This window comes from Homarus americanus, unplaced genomic scaffold (genome assembly GCF_018991925.1).
Source record: "Homarus americanus isolate GMGI-L3 unplaced genomic scaffold, GMGI_Hamer_2.0 scaffold4149, whole genome shotgun sequence".
Lineage (NCBI taxonomy): Eukaryota > Metazoa > Arthropoda > Malacostraca > Decapoda > Nephropidae > Homarus > Homarus americanus.
Genome location: NW_024739519.1, coordinates 15,394 through 37,654, shown reverse-complemented (window position 1 = coordinate 37,654; position 22,261 = coordinate 15,394).

Below are 22,261 nucleotides of genomic sequence, written 5' to 3'. Positions count from 1 at the left end.
TAGATATATATTTAGAGTAGACCAGACTGGATCACATACTGGACTGTATAGCAGGGATAAAGGAGACACAGGGGTGCCCAATAAATAATAATAATAATAAAGACCTTAACAACATGAGGATGGAGGACACTGCGTGGGTCCTACTGGGCAGTCCTGTTTACACCCTATCACTCACTAGATTACAAGATGTTGTAACCGCTAGATTAAGGTTAGGATATAAGTACCTCTGGCAGTATGTTCTCAAGCAGATGTAAACAAAACTAAATGTAAGTGTGTGGCCATACATATGGCCCATAATTACTAAATCCTCGACTGTGTGAAGATAGAACCTTTAGGGACAGGTCCAAGCACACTGTGTGAAATGGCACAACACTTCATCTCTAATGGCAAGATAGCCGACATATTAAGATTATATCCACTTTTTACTCAGTAACTATATCAGTTCTCATGTACAGAACCAAATACGCAATGTGCTTGAATACCTCCCACGTAAATGTGAATAACAAAGTGTGAGGCCAGACATACTGCCTCACACGCCTGTTCTCACGCATTTGTGAATAAGTTACCCTCTATGTATAGAACTAAACAAATAATGTAAATGAAATACTGTGTAACTTTCGGTGCCATAATATCCTGACAACCGGGGTTAATTATGACCCTTTGTAAACCCTACTCTGTAATCCTTTTGCGCTACCGCTCACAGGATGAGTGTGGGGTGCACAATAAAGTAGCCGCTGCAAGCGGCAAAATCAAAATCAAATCATATATCCACCCAACCTACAGTGTTTGAAGCTGTCCAGCGTATTAGAGTTAATGATGATGTTTGGTAACTTGTTCCACTCTTCCACTACTCTATTTCCAAACCAATGTTTACCTATCTCGCGCCTAAATCTGAATTTGTCTAATTTAAAATCATTGTTACGAGTTCGCTCCTGGTTGGATAGTTTGAGTCCCTTTGTAATGTCCCCTTTGTTTAACCCTGACTTCCATTTATACACCTCTATCATGTCGCCCCTCACTCTACGTCTCTCGAGGGAGTGCAAATTAAGATGCTTTAACCTGTCTCTGTACTCAAGGTTCCTAATGCCCGGGATTATTCTTGTCATTCCCCTCTGAATTCTTTCTAGGGATTTTATATCCATTCTGCAGTACGGTGACCAGAACTGAACTGTGTAATCCAAGTGAGGTCTCACAAGCACAAGATATAGTTTTAGGATGACCTCGCTAGTCTTGTAACTAACACTCCTTGTATGAACCCAAGTACTTTGTTAGCCTTGTTTCGAGCAAATACACATTGTTTACTTGGTTTAAGATTCCTACTTATCATTACTCCTAAATCCTTTTCGCAGTAAGATTTCTCTATAACATCGTTGTTCATCTGGTATCTGGTTTCCCTGTTTACATCTCCTAGACTAAGTACTTTACATTTGTTCACATTAAACTTCATCTGCCATTTTTCAGACCATTCGAAAAATGTTTAGAACTTCCTGTAGTTTTGTAGAGTCCTCGTCAGATTTAATAACACGCCCTATTTTAGTGTCATCAGCAAATTTACTTATGTTGCTGTCTACGCCGATATCTATGTCGTTTATGTGTAAAAAATACCTGAAAAGGGTGGGGTCCAGGGTGACTGGGGCCTTAAACCAGCGCCTTAGACCGCTCAGCCACGATACCGTAATGATTTGACCCTTTGAATACGATAACAACCTCTCGAGTACGATGCCTTAACCTCTTAAGTACGATGCCTTAATCTCTTAAGTACGATGACAATTCCACAAGTGCGATGATTTAACCGACTGAGTACGATAACAAACTGAAGTATAATGATTAAACCCCGAGTACGATGACAACCCCTTAAGTATACCATCGTACTCAAGGGTTCATGCAGTCGAAAGTGTTATACAAATTACGTACCGTTCATAACACTTTACCCATAACACTCACTACGCCACACTGCCTAGACCTGTGTTAAGTATCTCGCCTACCTTACCTAACCTTACCTTACCTTACCTTACCTTACCTTACCTTACCTTACCTTACCTAACAAAATCCAACCTTACACTGTCACCCGGAGGACCGGCAGATACGTAAAACTCACCTCCCACGTGTCCCAGGTGTGCTGCTGTACACACACTCACCTGTAAAGAAACACATCATTAGTCTATGATATGGGGGAGTCCTCTAACATGACATTCAGTTTAATTTTAGCTCAATATTTTAACACTAGTAAATATGTACATTAACGCGGTGATCATTATGTTGACTTAAATTAATTATTTGTTTGGTTGATACATAGTGTTTTATGTCACAGAAGCACCAGTTATAATAGTAATTAAATAAATCCTACGTACTGCCGCATATATACATACATACATACATACATACATACATACATACATACATACATACATCCATCCACAGTTATATATTAAAGTTGTCAATGGCCAGGAACCTCAGATTATGACCTGTTTAGTCTGAGTCTCACTGTGGGGAGATAAGGTTCAGTAAGAAATAGTCAGACCTACTCCTCTACAAGTAGTGACTCAAATAGTGTTATGTTGTGTTGTGTTGTGTTGGTAAGGTAAGGTAAGGTAAAGAAGTATAAGGTAAGGTAGTGCAAGGTAAGGTAAGGTGAGGTGAGTGATGAACGGGTTTTATATTGTATAAATATAACCTCCTGGTGGTGGCGTTATATGAGCACCATTATAGTGAGCAGTAATGACATTAATCCTGGCCCACGGATCATTACACATCCAATTATTTGTGGATTAAGTTTAATTAACAGTTTTCATGACCCGGAACTATCCACCTCAATCCCGGGGTAAATAAACAGTTTTCATGACCCGGAACTATCCACCTGAATCCCGGGGTAAATAACGCTCAGGGAAATATTAACTTTTTTTTCCTGAGGATTTATAGAAATTAAGGAATTGGAGCGGGATATAAAAGAGGGAATTAATTATATCATGTAACTCAACTTTGAATGAATCGTAGGCTGAATTTTTCTCGTAAGTAGAGATTTTAAGAATGCATTTGACAGTTATCTCGACGCTGTATAACAAAGATAACAGCCGCTATCATAAACAATATCATACAGTAGTGAAATACTTATACATATCTGGTTTATTTTAATCATTACAAAATTACAGTAATGGATACAGGTGTAGTCATTATTCAGTATTGCACACAGCCAACTCACCTGTTCACTTATCACTCAGGTAATTAATTATTTACCTCCTATCAACTCAAGAGACAATCTTTCCTCCTTAATATTACTGTACCTACCGATATTAATTCCTTTAGCTTTAACAATAACCAATTATCTGTTCCACTTCTTAGCTTCCAACTCACAGTCAAGGTTCACACACACACACACACACACATTCTACCTGACAATACTCATGACTCATTAGCACACGTGAACACCTTTCTCATTACTTGGTGCCTCGCTGGTGCCTTCCTATACATGTGCTATTTTATCTATGTTTCTCATCATTACCCGATCATTATGCTTCTCTAACAATGTCTCTTAACTCCCAAGTCTTAATCCCTCAGGACCTACTGTTCATCTAGTCTTAATCCCTCAAAACCTACTGTTCATCTAGTCTTAATCCCTCAGGACCTACTGTTCATCTCGTCTTAATCCCTCAGGACCTACTGTTCATCTCGTCTTAATCCCTCAGGACCTACTGTTCATCTCGTCTTAATCCCTCAGGACCTACTGTTCATCTCGTCTTAATCCCTCAGGACCTACTGTTCATCTCGTCTTAATCCCTCAGGACCTACTGTTCATCTCGTCTTAATCCCTCAGGACCTACTGTTCATTTAGTCTTAATCCCTCAGGACCTACTGTTCATCTAGTCTTAATCCCTCAAGACCTATAATAAACCTTGAATTATAAAGTCTTAACAATATCTATTAATTCTCTCACTTAACCTAACCTAACCTATTAATTCTCTCTCACTTAACCTAACCTATTAATTCTCTCTCACTTAGCCTAACCTAACCTATTAATTCTCTCTCACTTAACCTAACCTAACCTATTAATTCTCTCTCACTTAACCTAACCTAACCTATTAATTCTCTCACTTAACCTAACCTAACCTAACCTAACCTAACCTAACCTCACCGTTCCGTCGGGGAGTTTCCTTCTCTCCTTACAATACATTTATGATATTGTCCCCAACTCTACCCTCCACACACACTGTTATATATCCCTCACTAAAAAACTTTTTCACAACACCTCTTTAGGGACATCTTGGTTTCTCATTTATGGACTATGAGACTCACCACTGAAACCTCTTATTTCTCAAGGTTTCTCATCATCTACTTGTATTGTACTGTTCGTCTATTGATAGTTACAGTACATAACCCAGTGGAGCTCTTCAGTCTGCCAGCGACTCTACACCACCCGGTACCAATGTTCCCAGTTGGCCTGTTTTCCGCTCAATCTGGCGGGTTTCTTGCCAATTTGGCGGGTAAATATTGAGTCTGTCGTTTTTGGCCTTTTTTAAAGAGCAGTTTCTAATTTAAATATTTACAGTGAGTTTGGGTAGATCTTTTACAAACGTCAGTTAATATTACTTCTAATTATTGCCATCATATATGGCAGGAGGGCACACTGGTTGGCTCTACCTTCACGTAATACAACTGGAACTATGGGAGGGAGGGAGGGAGGTGAAGGGTGAGGTGAGGTGGAGGGTGAGGTGGGGTGGAGGGTAGGAAGACGGTGGAGGGTAAGGTGGAGGGTAGGAAGAGGGTGGAGGGGTATGTGTATTTGTTACGGCGGGTCTTCAATTGAACATCTTAGCCCGAACGAGTAATTCGAGTACAAGCTCTCTGTATTCTGCGTGTTCGCCGGTGCTCGTCTTATTCCCTGCGTTTTCTTCGACTTAAGTGTGGATTTGGCAGAGACAGCAGGAGCTTTCTTCATTATTTATTCCTTAAGAAAAAATAAGAGGAAATCGAGGAAAATGTGGTTAAGCCGATTTCGACACATACATTTCTTGTGTACCTGTAAAACAATATTATTAAAAGTTTGTATTATAATATAATTGTATGATTTCGTATTTATTTATAGTTATTATATTTCATCATATACGTCAATTTTGACGTTTGATAGTTACTCAGTAAAACAGTTTACCTTTGCCAGTCCTGACGGGTTTCTTTCCCTTTGCCTTTTTCCTCCTGAAGCTGGCAAGCAAGCTTTCCAATTTCTACTTCCCTTCTCCCGGGGAACATTCAATAATTTGTGCAGTGCTCACCCAGCAATCATAACAACATAAGAACATAAGAAAATAAGGAGTCTGCAATAGGCCGGTTGACCTGTGCATGGCAGCTCCTGTCGAGAGTTACTACCACTCTCTATCATCCATGAATCTATCTAGCCTCCTTTTGAAACTTTCCGGAGTTCCAGCACTTACTACAAAGTTGCTAAGCTTGTTCCACTCGTCCACCACCCTATTTGTGAACCAGTTTCTTCCTATCTCCCTCCTAAACCTAAGCTTATCCAACTTAAATCCGTTGCTCCGAGTCCTATCCTGCTCGGATAGTATAAGAACTTTATCTATATCGCCTTTATTGATTCCTTTCACCCACTTTAATACTTCTATCATATCTCCCCACACTCTTCGTCTTTCTAGGGAATGCAAGTTTAGTTTCTTTAACCTATCCTGATATGGAAGGTTTCTAAGTCCCCGAATCATTTTTGTCATTCTTCGCTGCACCGACTCTAGTGAATTGATATCCATTCTATAATAGGGGCACCAGAACTGAACCGCATAATCGAGGTGCGGTCTGACTAGCACAAGATGTAGTTGCAATAAGACCTCTGCACTCTTGTTACTTATACTTCTAGATATAAAACCTAATACTCTGTTTGCCTTATTTCGAACATTAACGCACTGTTTTCTAGGCCGTAGGTCCGGGCTTACAGGTACCAGTAGGTTTAATATTTATCCTGACAGTAAGGCAGCCGAAAATTGGTCCACCAATCACAATCACCTATACATACAGCTTTCCTTTACCAAGTATTGCCAGGTAAAATTGCCAGTAAGAGACTCAGGGTGGGGGCGCTGGATCTTTGGCTAACTGTACACACAGCCTGTGAGAACCTCGGTCTTATTATCACCAACAGAGAAAACTAAGGTGTTCAACAAACAAGCTGGTAACCGCAAACGCGGCCCCGCCAAGTTCAAGATAGGTAACAACACTATTGACTATGTTTCTTCTTTTAAATATCTTGGTGTTTCCGTCCCTTGTACCCTACCTGCCATACAACAGCTAACCCGCCAATGTACTGACAGACTGAGACCTCTTAGAAGTGTAGCGGGGTACAGCCCGCACTATGGTGCTAATATTAGAATTGTTAAAACAATGTACCTAGGCTATATAAGATCTCTGATAGATTACCACGCACCAGCCCTGGTCATTCGTGACAGGAAAGGCATTGACAAGCTCGAAAAAATGCAAAATAAAGCACTCAGAATTATCCTAGGATGTCCCATGAACGCTAAAGTACTTAATAGGAAAGAACTAGGTATACCCAGTGTTAAAGATAGAATAATTGAAGTCAACCTCATGATAGCCCTGAGGCTTCTGCGTGGTGATCCTGATAACATCGTTTCCTTAAAATTGCTAGAATGTATGAACCATGGGACTACTGAGTCTAAATGGATCCAAACTACAGCTACACATATGAAGATGTTTGGACTAGACCACCTGTACAAAGTTGAGACACAACAGCGCTTCCTGCCACCCTGGCGGACAGTTCCCTTCGATATCACAATACCGACGTATCCGCCTAAAAAATTAATTATACAAAGCATTTATCTCCAACACACTGCCAAATTGAGAGCTCTTGAACACATACACACTCTACAGACTGATGATAATATCACACAGACCATCTACACTGATGGATCTCTTAACACCGCCTGTGGGAGGGCTGGAAGTGCTATTGTTGTGACTCAACCTGACGGTAATATAATTGAGAAAGGCGTTAGAATTAACAACTGGGCATCCACTCTACAAACTGAATTAGTTGCCACACTCACAGCTATTAAATATATTGAAACCACTGTTACTGACAGTCTCATCATCACTGACTCTCTATCCTCACTACTTGCCCTTGACACCCTCGACTCAAGTTGCCACGCTCTTGTCTCTGAAGCCAGACACAAATATGCGTGCCTTGTTGACCGGGGTGTCAGGGTCAAACTGTTGTGGATCCCCTCTCACATAGGCCTCATAAAACATGACAGAGTTGATGCCCTCTCCAAACTCGCGTCTAACAAAGACACCGTTGAATACAATCTGGGTCTGTCAAAAAGAACCCTTAAAACTGTAATTAGGAAGGAACTTATTGATGAATTTGACGCAAATAGATAAGTGCAAACAGGCACTAGTCGATCCATAGGTTACCATGATGAGATGTATCAAGTGAAACATGTATATGGAGCAAGTAACAAGATCACTAGAAACCTTCTATATCAAGATAGGTTAAAGAAACTAAGCTTGCATTCCCTAGAAAGACGAAGAGTGCGGGGAGATATGATAAAAGTATTTAAGTGGGTGAAAGGAATCAATAAAGGCGATATAGATAAAGTTCTTATACTATCCGAGCAGGATAGGACTCGGAGCAACGGATTTAAGTTGGACAATTTTAGGTTTAGGAGGGAGATAGGAAGGAACTGGTTCACAAATAGGGTGCTGGACGAGTGGAACAAGCTTAGCAACTTTGTAGTAAGTGCTGGAACGCTTGCAAGTTTTTAAAGGAGGCTAGATAGATTCATGGATGATAGAGAGTGGTAGTAACTCTCGACAGGAGCTGCCATGCACAGGCCAACCGGCCTATTGCAGACTCCTTATTTTCTTTTGTTCTTATGTTCCAACCGCTAGATTAAGGTTAGGATAAAAGTACCTCTGGCAGTATGTTCCTCAAGCAGATGTGAACAAGACTAAATGCAAAGTGTGAGGCCAGACATACTGCCTCACACGCCTGTACTCACGCAGTTGTGAATAAGTTACCCTTTATGTATAGAACTAAACAATAATGTATTTGAAATACTGTGTAACATTCAGTGCCATAATATCCTGACAACGGGGGTTAATTATTATGACCCTTTGTAAACCCTACTCTGTAATCCTTTTGCGCTACCGCTCACAGGATGCGTGTGGGGTGCACAATAAAGTAGCCGCTGCAAGCGGCAAAAAATGAAATATAAATAAAATCACACCTCACCTCACATCACCTACCCCTCACCCACACCTCAACTACCCCTCACCCACACATCACCTACCCCTCACCCATACACCTCACCTACACCTCACCTCGCCTCACCTGACAGCACCATCACACAGTGCTCCACCCTACAGTCTACACCTGTCACTCATTACTACACAGAATTTACCTGAGTAATTCTTGGACCCGGAACTGAAAATGAATCCAAATGTTCATAGTAAGGCAGCATAGCGGGTAGGTTAGGTTAGGTTAGGTTAGGTTAGGTTAATTATGGTTAGCAGTTTGTTAAGGGAAGGTTTAGTCTAGGGGAGTTAGATCAAGTTATGAGACCGAGTGGATATAAGACTGTTCTAATACTATATTTGTTCACACACACACACACACACACACACACACACACACACACACAACATTACTCCTATACACGTCCCACATATGTACACTTCAACAGCTTCGTTTAGCCCTTGATGATGCTCTACACCTTACCTGAGGAGAGAGAGAGAGAGAGAGAGATAGAGAGAGAGATCTATTAAATGCTATACAGTATCACGTTTATCTTAACATCATGGACAGCACTGTATACGTCTCTCCTGATCTAACCAATGGATGATATTCCCGCGTGGGGGATAAGTCATTGATAGAAGCTTAACGCGACCAATAACCAGTTCTTAACCACCCTAGTTACAAGACTGATAATAACCCTGACAGTTGAATCACCCACAACATAATTGCCGACAGTTTCCTTCATTAATCATTCCTTCACCAGTTTTTCTGTTCTTCTGGGTGAGTTTTTATCGAGCTTCCACAGATGGTGAGTCCTGGACAACAATGAGCAAATTACTGTTATTATCTCACAAAAGACATCACCAATATTCTCTTGTTGCTGATGCAGTGTGTGTGTGTGTGCACAGGGTGGTGTAATGCATCTAGTGTGGCAGCATTATGTTAGTGTTAAGGTGGAAGCATTGCTTACTCCACACCTCACTTTCAGCTACCGCTGCTGGCTAGCCCTCGTACTGAACAAGGAAGCAACTTGCGCAAGTCTTCGTCTGCCAGTAAACAGTCTCTATGTCTTTACCATCAAGACTCTTGCTGTGCCTCCTCCTGGCAACACACGGTAGCTGGGTGCCTCGTGGGCCCAGCCTAGACCAGCAGGGGCTCTCGGAGGAGCAGTGGACCCAAGATGGACGGCGCATCGGCCCAATGGCACGTGGACACGTCCTGGCACCTACCAACGAACGTCCTACTGCCTTGCGGATTAACCTTGGTAGGTATAAGGCTACGGGAGTAAACCCCGAACGAAAAATCTGAGGTGGAGCCCCGCATCAGGCAGACACGCTTACAGAGCTCCAATACGACCCCTACGGCAGTATAGGCGGAAGAGGTGACAACCATGGGAACCCAACGACTACACCGGCAGACGAAGGCAATGCCTGACGGACAGGCTACTAAGGCGAAACCCAACAATCTTAAGCTATCGGCAGTCCATAGCAACTCTCCCTCTCCCCAGTCGTCGCAACACTTGCACCACTGGATCAGGAAAAGGGAGAGCCAAGATGTGTGGTTGCAGCCTGCGCTCCTGCCTCACCACATAAAACAACTCACGCGCAGCCATCTATCAGGTCATCTTACCTCTCATCATCATCAAAACCCCTATACCCCAAAAGTCCTATGGAGACGGGGACAGGCAGAGATGACTGCCGGGAGTCTCTAGTCACAACTCTGCACATGGGCGGCACAGATAAGATGGTCGTTTATGCACTGGGATCTAGGCAGCAGTGCAATCCGATCTTGTCTGTGCGACTGAGCAGCCCTTTCAAGGAGCCACTCAGCTCGCCCCACATAGGGAGGGGGATAGAAAAGGTGCCCTAAACACAGCCTGCCTAAAGAACCAACCTGACTGGGCAACCACACCCAGTAAGGTCATCCTTCTGCGGTGGAAAACACAATCATAGTCACAGATCAAAACAAAAACAAACCATACAACCTCTTATGGTCGCTGCATGAAATGTCTGGACCCTTCTGGATACTGGCACAAATGCGCATCCTGAATGAAGAACTGCCCTTGTGGCAAAAGAGCTGGCTAGGTAAAACATCGACATAGCAGCCATTAGTGAGTCCCGGCTCCCAGAACAGGGTTGACTCACAGAACGGGGGTCTGGAAGGGTAAGCCTGCTGCAGAGAAAAACCGCATTTATGGAGTTGGCTTTGCCACCCGTCAATGCATCCTACACAGGCTAACTGAAATGCCTGCTGGGATCAACGAGCGCCTCATGACGCTCAGAGTCCCACTGAATCACTCATGCATGCCTTCTTCATAAGTGCATACGCCCCAACACTGGATGCAGAGGATAACAACAAGGATGCCTTGGTAGTAGGTAGTAGGCAGCTACCAAACAGGGAGGTACTACCGCCTGGGAAGATATTGGAAGCATAATGTGTTGTCTAATGGTAGACCCTGCTGCCATATGTGACCAAGTCCCAGGTTGCTGATCTGACTTTCTGCCTCATTTACACACAATTGCAGGGTCTCAATTGTTTCTCTTACTATTGACAACACAACACAACATACATATATTGTTTCTCACTTTTGATTTTTTTTTCATTTTTTTATTTATTATTATTATTATTATTATTATTATTATTATTATTATTATTGTTATTATTATTATTATTATTATTATTATTATTATTATTATTATTATTATTATTATTATTATTATTACATTTTCGCCCCCCAGGCCCCGATGTGGGTTAGTGACCTGTGCCCAGGTGGGCTAATCCCTGTGTAAAAAGAAAAAAAGCCGACCATGACAGAGTGCTAACCTCTATCCCTAGAGAAGATAAGGTTGTGCTCCATGGTGACTTCAATGCTAGAGTTGGCAGAGATGCTGACATTTAGCAGGGAATTATAGGGAGAAATGAACTAGGCAAGTGTAATTCCAATGGCCTACTCCTCCTCAGTAAATGTGCTGCACACAACCTCACTATCACCAATACCTTGTTTAGGCAGGCCGACAAGTTCAAGGGTTCATGGCAACATTCACGATCCTAACACTGGCATCTCATTGACCACAAAATTGTCAGAGAAAGAGATCGCTTGATGAGGTAGCTACTGTAATCAAACAGATGAAAAATAACAAAGCCTCAGGGCCTGATGGAATCCCAGCCGAGGTGTATAAAGCAGGAAGACCTCTGCTTACCAGCCGTCTCCACTCTCTCCTGGAAAATATATGGGAAAAGGAGGAAATCCCACAAGCTTGTAAAGATACCGCCATCATCAATATAAGAACAAGGGAGACCTATCAGACTGTGGCAACTACCGCGGGATCTTGCTGCTGTCTGTAGCTGGTAAGATTATCGCCCGAGTCTCCCTAAGCAGACTTCTTCCTGAGGCGGAAAACTTCCTCCTAGAATCTCAATGTGGCACCATTGACATGATCTGTGCTGCCTGCCAGATACAGGAAAAGTGCAGACAACAGCATCGTGACCTGTACATTCATACTTCCCAAGCTCACCTATGCCTCCCCCACCTGGTCTTCCTCCCTAAATGCCACACAACATAAACACCTAGAAAAAGTGCAAAAGAGGGCATGCAAGATTATTCTCTCCCCTTTCTACTCCACATATCAAGAAGCGCTCAACACACTGACCCTTTCGACTCTCACTGACCATCACCACGACCTCATCTGCAAATTTGGTAAGAAGCTTCTACACCATCCTCGACACCGGCTCCTACTACCACCTGAGATCCCTAGCCCGAGAATTGCTGTTTGACACCACAACCGCATCCAGCCCATACGTGCACAAACTAATCGCTATAAGAACAGCCCAGTCCCAACCATTGTAAAAATTATCAATAACTTGTAATAAACCAGTGTATTCACTCCCAGTAAACACTACTCCTTGCACTGTCACTTTGTTGAAATGAACTGTAGTTTGAGCTTTTCCCCATCTAGTTATTATATATCTTATTTGTATCACTTATGTTACTTGTATATTATTTGGAATTCGAAACCCATTCCCCAAATATGTAACTGTATATTTTCAGCCTTCTGGCTGCCAAGTTCTTTCAATAAACCGTTAATTATTATTATTATTATTATTATTATTATTATTATTATTATTATTATTATTATTATTATTATTATGGCATTCATTGACCTAACCAATGCGGTTGACTCTGTCAATAGGGAAGCCCTCTGGCGGACACTCAGCCATTTTGGCTGTCCTCCAAAATTCATCACCATTGTGAGGCAACTCCACGATGGCATGAACGGTAGTGTCCTGCACAATGGCACTCAGTCTGAGTTCTTCCCCATCCTAACAGGGATAAAACAAGGGTGTGTACTGGCACCAACTCTCTTTTCCATTTTCTTGGCTGCCTTTCTTACTCGTGCCAGTGCCAATTTAACCGGCAGGAAGGACATCCAGTACCGGATGAAAGGACTTTTCAACATGAGACGACTCCAGGCAGGAACAAAGGTGTCGGCAGCTTCCATTACTGAACTTCAGTATGCAGACGACCTTACACTTGTCGCTCACACTGAACGCGATGTACAAGAGATCCTGAACACCTACTCAGAGGCTTATGCACACTTTGGCCTGGAGGTGAATGTATGTAAGACTTAGATTCTCTTTCAGCCTGCCCCTGGTTGAGACAAACCTCCACCATCCATCCAGCTGAACTGTACTACCCTCTCTAATGTTGCCCACTTTCGGTATCTCGGCTCCCACCTGTCCACCATTGCGGACATCGATGAAGAGATTCAACATCGGATCAGATGTGCATCTCGAGCCTTTGGCAGACTCCGTACCCATATCTTCAGCTGTAGAGAGCTGAAAATATCTACGAAGCTGCACGTACTGTATATCGAGCAGTGGTCCTCCCCACCCTGTTATATGGCAGCGAGATATGGGTCACATACAAGAGACACTTCAAGGCATTTGAAAACTTTCACCAGCATAGTCTACGTTCCATCCTCCGAGTTCACTGGGAAGACAAGAGAGAAAATGCCAATATTCTTGCTGACACCAACTGGAGGAGCCTCAAGGCTACTATTATCCATGAACAGCTACGTTGGACTGGCCATGTTACCCGCATGGACGACAGTAGACTGCCAAAGCAGCTTCTTTACAGTCACCTAACGAATAGTACACGTAACGCTGGCGGGCAACTGAAAAGGTATAATGATAGTCTTAAGACAAACCTGAAAAAAAGTGACAAATTGACCCCCTCACCTGGGAGACGATTACTCCACACCGCAACGCTTGGAGGAGCACCACACGAGAAGGTGTCAATACTTTCGAGTTAGCCGAACTGCATACTGAGGCAGACAAGCGCCAACTCCGGAAAGACTCTGCTGCAGCCCCTCCCGCACTAGATGTAGCCCTCCACACGTGCAATGTCTGTGAAAGACACTGCCGCTCGCGTATCGGCGACTATAGTCACCTCAAAGCTCACCAACAAAGGTGACATCCCTAATAACTTATATCATTGTCTCATAGCTGGATGACCGTCATACTCGATTCCAAGTGACAAGAAAGCAGTAGTAATAGTAGTAACAGTAGCAATCCAGAGGAGATTGCAGCCACCGAACATCAAAATTCACTTAAGCTCACAGCAGCCCTCACGGACTACATAATAGCCCAGAACGCAACAGGGGAGGTGGATACCAGTGAAGTAAACACGATTCGTCGGTCTATTACGACAGATCGATAGCACTGCCAAAATGATAAGCTGCAGCAACTGTTGCTGCAGGTACCAGAAAATTTGAAAAAAAAAGTAGCTATAGCGCAGGAGGTGGGCGCCTCGAACTGGTTAACTACATTACCAATAAGGGCAAATGGTTTCAGTCTCAATAAACAAGAATTTACAGATGCCATTGCTCTAAGGTACAGTCGGCCAGTAGAAGGTTTGCCCTCCCAATGCATGTGTGGCTCTTCCTATGATGTCGATCACGCCATGGTGTGCAAGAAAGGGGGCTTCATATGCATGAGGCATGACGAAGTAAGGGACCTCACAGCAAATATGTTGAAGGAAATCTGCCGGGATGTCATGGTAGAACCGTCCCTCCTTCCATTGGATGGTGAGATCTTCCAACATAGGACTTCAAACACATCTAACGAAGCCCGTGTTGACGTCAGTGCTCGAGGATTCTGATGAGCCCAGTTCTGATGGGCCCCAAACTAATAGCCCCTATTAAGTTATGTGAAGCTGGGGTCTGTTAGAACTAGGAGGAACCATCTGACCTGCTACCTGGGGACCTGTACAGTACATGTCCACGAGTATCTGTAAAGGGTCTGACTGGCAGCAAAGACCTTATGAAATGATGCACTAATAATGAGATGAAGTCCCACTGGCTCTTGACAGTTCTCTCCTCGTTACCGAGTTGCTGCAGCAGTTGATTGTCTTAACACAACAATTTGCAACAAAAGTTCCACACGAAGTTGATTTTTCCACCACAAACAGAAGTATTTGTCAATCAAAATTCATGAATATCAAGACCCAGTATTTTACACAACAAAATTATAATCTTAAGTGATTTTTTCCCATTGTAAAGCAGTAATGATCTTTGGGGTAAGGCGGCCCAGTGGACACAAAGCTTGCCTCTATCCTTAGGGTGCCTGGTTCGCGCCCATTCCATCCTGTTGTGAAGGATTACCTCACGTTACAGAAGGACAAAAAAAGATGAACTTCTCCCTGTTTAAGTCATCTGTATGTACCTTTTTCTACCCAACCTTGATGTAGTTCCGGCCATGCTGCCTCGCCTTCATGGCTTGATATTCAGTGTGACTCACTTTCACTACTGATCTTACAAGGCCACCTGATACCTTATTCATTTCCTCGGAGGTATTTTGAACGTCTAACCTGTGACAGTACAAAAGTGTCTCAAACCCTCAACTTATGCTTTCAACCATGTGGTGACGCTCTCCTGGAAGAAATACACTGATCATTGTATTAATCAGTGTAGAGCAGCGTCGAGCTGGTCGGCCGGGCTGGTCGCCGGCTTGGCCGGGTCAGGCCGGGTCGGGTCGGGTTGGCCGGTTGTCAGGGCTTGTCGGGTCGTTGGTCGGTCGGGTCAGGTCGGCTACTGCTGTCGGTCGGTCGGGCCGGGTCGTCGTTGGGTCGGTCATGGCCGGGTCGGCTTCGGGTTGGGTTGGGTCGGGTCGGCCGGGTTGGGTCTGGGTTGGTTTTTTGGCCGGTCGGGCCGGGTCGGTCTGGGCGGGTCGGTCGGGCCGTGGTCGGTTAGATTGCTAGATCAGGTTAGGCTGGATTGGGGTGTTACATATGGCTATGTATTTACACTGTTAATCTACTAAGATGTGTGTCGTATGTTGTCAGTCACTGTTGGTTTTCTAATAAAGATGTAAAGATGTATTCCATTTGAAATTATTGTTTTTAATTATATTGGTTCAATGTACTCCACTATTTTGTAACTATATAATATTATGTACTTATATGCGTTTGAATTAATATTCTAATTGTTAAAGATTAATGCCCAGTGAATCACCACACTGTCCCATCACTATAAGTCACCATTAATGCCCAGTGAATCACCACATTGTCCCACCACTATAAGTCACCATTAATCCCCAGTGAATCACCACACTGTCCTATCACTGTAAGTCACCATTAATGCCCAGTGAATCACCACACTGTCCTATCATTATAAGTCACCATATGCCCAGTGAATCACCACACTGTCCCATCACTATAAGTCACCATTAATGCCCAGTGAATCACCACACTGTCCCATCACTATAAGTCATCATTAATGCCCAGTGAATCACCACACTGTCCCATCACTATAAGTCACCATTAATGCCCAGTGAATCACCACTGTCCACCACTATAAGTCACCATATGCCCAGTGAACACACGTCCCATCACTATAAGTCACCATTAATGCCCAGTGAATCACCACACTGTCCCATCACTATGTCACCATTAATGCCCGTGAATCACCACACTGTCCCATCACTATAAGTCACCATTAATGCCCAGTGAATCACCACACTGTCCCATCACTATAAGTCATCATTAATGCCCAGTGAATCACCACTGTCCCATCACTATAAGTCACCATTAATGCCCAGTGAATCACCACACTGTCCCATCACTATAAGTCACCATTAATGCCCAGTGAATCACCACACTGTCCCATCACTATAAGTCATCATTAATGCCCAAATCACCAGTGTCCCATCACTATAAGTCACCATTAATGCCCAGTGAATCACCACACTGTCCCACCACTATAAGTCACCATTAATGCCCAGTGAATCACCACACTGTCCCATCACTATAAGTCACCATTAATGCCCAGTGAATCACCACACTGTCCCATCACTATAAGTCACCATTAATTTGGTGAATCACCACACTGTCCCATCACTATAAGTCACCATTAATCTCCAGTGAATCACCACACTGTCCCATCACTATAAGTCACCATTAACCCCAGTGAATCACCACACTGTCCCATCACTATAAGTCACCATTAATCCCCAGTGAATCACCACACTGTCCCATCACTATAAGTCACCATTAATCCCCAGTGAATCACCACACTGTCCCATCACTATAAGTCACCATTAATGCCCAGTGAATCACCACACTGTCCCACCACTATAAGTCACCATTAATGCCCAGTGAATCACCACATTGTCCCACCAATTAAGTCACCATTAACCTCAGTGAATCACACTGTCCCATCACTGTTAAGTCACCATTAATCTCCAGTGAATCACCACACTGTCCCATCACTATCAGTCACCATTAATCCCCAGTGAATCACCACACTGTCCCATCACTGTTAAGTCACCATTAATCTCAGTGAATCACCACACTGTCCCATCACTATAAGTCACCATTAATGCCCAGTGAATCACCACACGTCCCATCACTGTGTCACCATTAATGCCCAGTGAATCACCACACTGTCCCACCACTATAAGTCACCATTAATCCCCAGTGAATCACCACACTGTCCCACCACTATAAATCACCATTAATCCCCAGTGAATCACCACACTGTCCACCACTGTGTCACCATTAATCCCCAGGAATCACACTGTCCCACCACTATAAGTCACCATTAATCTGAATCACCACACTGTCCCACCACTATGTCACCATTAATGCCCGTGAATCACCACTGTCCCACCACTATAAGTCACCATTAATGCCTGTGAATCACCACACTGTCCCACCACTATAAGTCACCATTAACCCAGTGAATCACCACACTGTCCCACCACTATAAGTCACCATTAATGCCCAGTGAATCACCACACTGTCCCACCACTATAAGTCACCATTAATCCCAGTGAATCACCACACTGTCCCACCACTATAAGTCACCATTAATGCCCAGTGAATCACCACACTGTCCCATCACTATAAGTCACCATTAATGCCCAGTGAATCACCACACTGTCCCATCACTATAAGTCACCATTAATCCCCAGTGAATCACCACACTGTCCCATCACTATAAGTCACTCATTAATGCCCAGTGAATCACCACACTGTCCCACTCCACTATAGTCACCATATGCCCAGTGAATCACCACACTGTCCCATACTATGTCACCACATGCCCAGTGAATCACCACACCTGTCCCACCACTATAAGTCACCATTAATGCCCAGTGAATCACCACACTGTCCCATCACTATAAGTCACCATTAATGCCCAGTGAATCACCACACACCCTCACTATAAGTCACCATTAAGTGAATCACCACTGTCCCACCACTATAAGTCACCATTAATCCCCAGTGAATACCACACTGTCCCACCACTATAAGTCACCATTAATCCCCAGTGAATCACCACACTGTCCCACCAATTAAGTCACCATTAATCCCCAGTGAATCACCACACTGTCCCACTACAAGTCACCATTAATGCCCAGTGAATACCACACTGTCCCACCACTATAAGTCACCATTAATCCCCAGTGAATCACCACACTGTCCCACCACTATAAGTCACCATTAATCCCCAGTGAATCACCACACTGTCCCACCTCACTATAAGTCACCATTAATGCCCAGTGAATCACCACACTGTCCCATCACTATAAGTCACCATTAATCCCAGTGAATCACCACACTGTCCCACCACTATAAGTCACCATTAATTCCAGTGAATCACCACACTGTCCCACCACTATAAGTCACCATTAATCCCCAGTGAATCACCACACTGTCCCATCACTATAAGTCACCATTAATCCCCAGTGAATCACCACACTGTCCCATCACTATAAGTCACCATAATGCCCAGAATCACCACACTGTCCCATCACTGTTGTCACCATTAATGCCCAGTGAATCACCACACTGTCCCATCACTATAAGTCACCATTAATGCCCAGTGAATCACCACACTGTCCCATCACTATAAGTCACCATTAATGCCCAGTGAATCACCACACTGTCCCATCACTGTTAAGTCACCATTAATGCCCAGTGAATCACCACACTGTCCCACCAATATAAATCACCATTAATCCCAAGTGAATCACCACACTGTCCCATCACTATAAGTCACCATTAATGCCCAGTGAATCACCACACTGTCCCATCACTGTTAAGTCACCATTAATGCCCAGTGAATCACCACACTGTCCCATCACTATAAGTCATCATATGCCCAGTGAATCACCACACTGTCCCACGACTATAAGTCACCATTAATGCCCAGTGAATCACCACACTGTCCCATCACTAAGTCACCATTAAGACACAGGAGTCCCCACTGTACAAAACAGACTGCCCCCACTCTTCACCGAAAGTCTTGGATGAGTGTTCTCTAAGTCCTGAGTCTGGCACATAAGCTCTCATGGCAATTGGGAAGTTGCGGGGAACCAGTGCAGCAAGGACGGATTAGTCAGGCGAATTGTTGAAAGCGCTTAGGGTTTAGGGGAGAGAGCAGAAACTTAATGGCATTCTGATTACGGAGTTCTCGATTGGGAGGAAAAGCCTTCTACAGAGTTTTGGGCGTGATCTGGTTACGAATTTTTTGCAGGCGTTTATGTTTTGGTCCATGACACACCATTGGCCAGGTTTCACACACACACACACACACACACACACACACACACACACACACACACACACACACACACACACACACACACACACACACACACACACACACACACACACACACACACACACACACACACACACACACACACACACACACACACACACACACACACACACACACACACACACACACACACACACACACACACACACACACACACACACACACACACACACACACACACACACACACACACACACACACACACACACACACACACACACACACACACACACACACACACACACACACACACACACACACACACACACACACACACACACACACACACACACACACACACACACACACACACACACACACACACACACACACACACACACACACACACACACACACACACACACACACACACACACACACACACACACACACACACACACACACACACACACACACACACACACACACACACACACACACACACACACACACACACACACACACACACACACACACACACACACACACACATTCTCCTCACCTGAAGCACCTGAGCAGTGGGGTTAATTAACTTACTCTTGCTTTTAATTGCGCCTCATAAAAAACAGAGATTAAAGGTTGGTTCCCAAAATGTGGGTCAATGAGGAATTATGTGTAGGTGTGGGGTAATGTTATGAGGTAGTGTGTAATTGGAGGTGAGGTGCAGAATGTTATGTGGTAGTGTAGGGTGCAGGACGTTATGTGGTAGTGTAGGGGTGTGGGAACGTTATGTGTGTGGGGGTGCAGGTATGTAGTGTATGTAATGGTAGTGAGGGAGGTAATGTTATGTGGTAGGTAGGTGTGATAAGGGTAGTGTGGGGTGTAGGTAATGTTATGTGGTAGTGTGGGTGCAAGTAACGTGTATGTGTGTAGTGTAGGGGTGTAGTAATGTTATGTGTGGGGTACAGGTAGTAGGGTGCAGGTAATGTTATGTGGTAGTGTAGGGCAATGTTATGTGTAGTAGAGTGTAATGTTGTGATAGTGTAGGGTGCAGGTAATGTTATGTGATAGTGTAGGGGGCAGGTAATGTTATATGGTAGTGTAGAGGTGCAGGTAAATGTTATATGGTAGTGTATGGTAGAATGTTATGTGGGTAGTAGGTATGTGGGTAGTGTAGGGTGGTAAATGTTATGTGGTAGTGTAGGGGTGCAGGTAACGTTATGGGTAGTGTAGGGTGCAGGGGGTAGTAGGGTGCAGGTACGTTATGTGGTAGTGTAGGGGGTAGGTAACGTTATGTGGTAGTAGGTGCAGGTAATGTTAAGGGTGAGGGGTAATGTGGTAGTGTGGTAGTGTAGGGGTGCAGAATGTGTGAGAAGTAGTAAACGTTATGTAGTGTAGGGGTGCAGGTAATATGTAGAGTAGGTAGGTAATGTTATGTGGTAGTAATGTTATGTGTAGTGTAGTTATGGTAGTGTGCAGGTAGTGTAGGTGTAATGATATGTGTGTAGCAGGTAATGTGGTATAGTGGTAATGTTATGTGGTAGGTAGGTAATTATATAGGTGTAAACGTTATGTGAGCGTAGGGGCAGGTAACGTCATGAACAAGGGGAGTCTGTAATGAACCACGCCATCACCACCCCACCCTCCTCACCATCACCTCACCTCCCTCCCCTCACCTCCCCCACATCACCACCTCTCACCATCAGTCACCCTCACCTCCTCCCACCATCACCTCCTCCCTCCCTCCCTCACCATCACCCCTCACCTCCCCTCCATCAGTCACCCCACCTCCTCCCACCATCCTCCATCCTCACCATCACCTCCCTCACCTCCTCCTCACCATCATCCTCACTTCTGACCATCACCACCTCCCTCCTCACCATCCTCCATCCTCACCATCACCTCACCATCACCCCCTCCCATCACCCTCCTCCCTCCCCCACCATCACCCTCACCCTCCCCCCACCATCACCCCTCACCTCCCCACCATCAGTCACCCTCACCTCCTCCGCACCATCACCTCCATCCCTCACCATCAACCCTCACCATCATCTCCATCCCACCATCTCACCATCACTCCACCCATCCTCCTCACCATCACCCCTTCACCATCACCGTCACCCTCATCACCTCCATCCTCACCCTCACCTCCCACCATCACCCCCAACTCCCCCATCCTCACCGTCATTCACTTCACCTCTCACCATCACTCATCACCAACCTCACCATCATCTTCCATTCATCTAAATCTCAAGTTTCCAGAAAAATCCGTAAATTCCTCCTGTGAAAGAAACGTCATTTGGAACAGATGGAAGACGCCCAATCTTTACTGCCAGAACAAGACAGGTAATTGTACTGAGGATCTCCTCTTGATTAACGTAAATGAATCCTAGACGAGGAAAGAATGGCCTTATTCTCCTGTGTGTGTGTGTGTGTGTGTGTGTGTGTGATACTGTTAGATTAGTTGTGGACCAGATTCACCTTGGATGAGTTATTATTCTACATAGGAATAAATTAGGTTAGTTTAGGTTAGGTTAGGTTAGGTCGGAATAGGTTATATTAGGTCAGGTTAAGTTAGGTTGGGTTAGGTTAGGTTAGTTTAGGTTAGGTAAGGTAAGGTTAGGGTTAGTTAGGTCCGGTTAGGTCAAGGTTAGGTTAGGTTAGTTTAGGTTAGGTTAGGTTAGGTTGCCATAAGAGGTGATTATTATGGGTTGTGAAGACCAAGGTTAGAGGCGGCTGGAGGTCGCTTGTGGAGTTGGCCTGGGATCACACACACACACGACCATTGTTTGGTGTTGATGGCTCGGTCGATCAATAGGTGTTCTCAGTAGCCATGTGTAAGGATCCTCTTGCAGCTAAATGGGGGTGATCGAAGGTAAATGGGCCTCTATTTTATTCGGCTATAACACATTGAAGCCTAACCTAACCTAACCTAACCTAGTCTAACCTA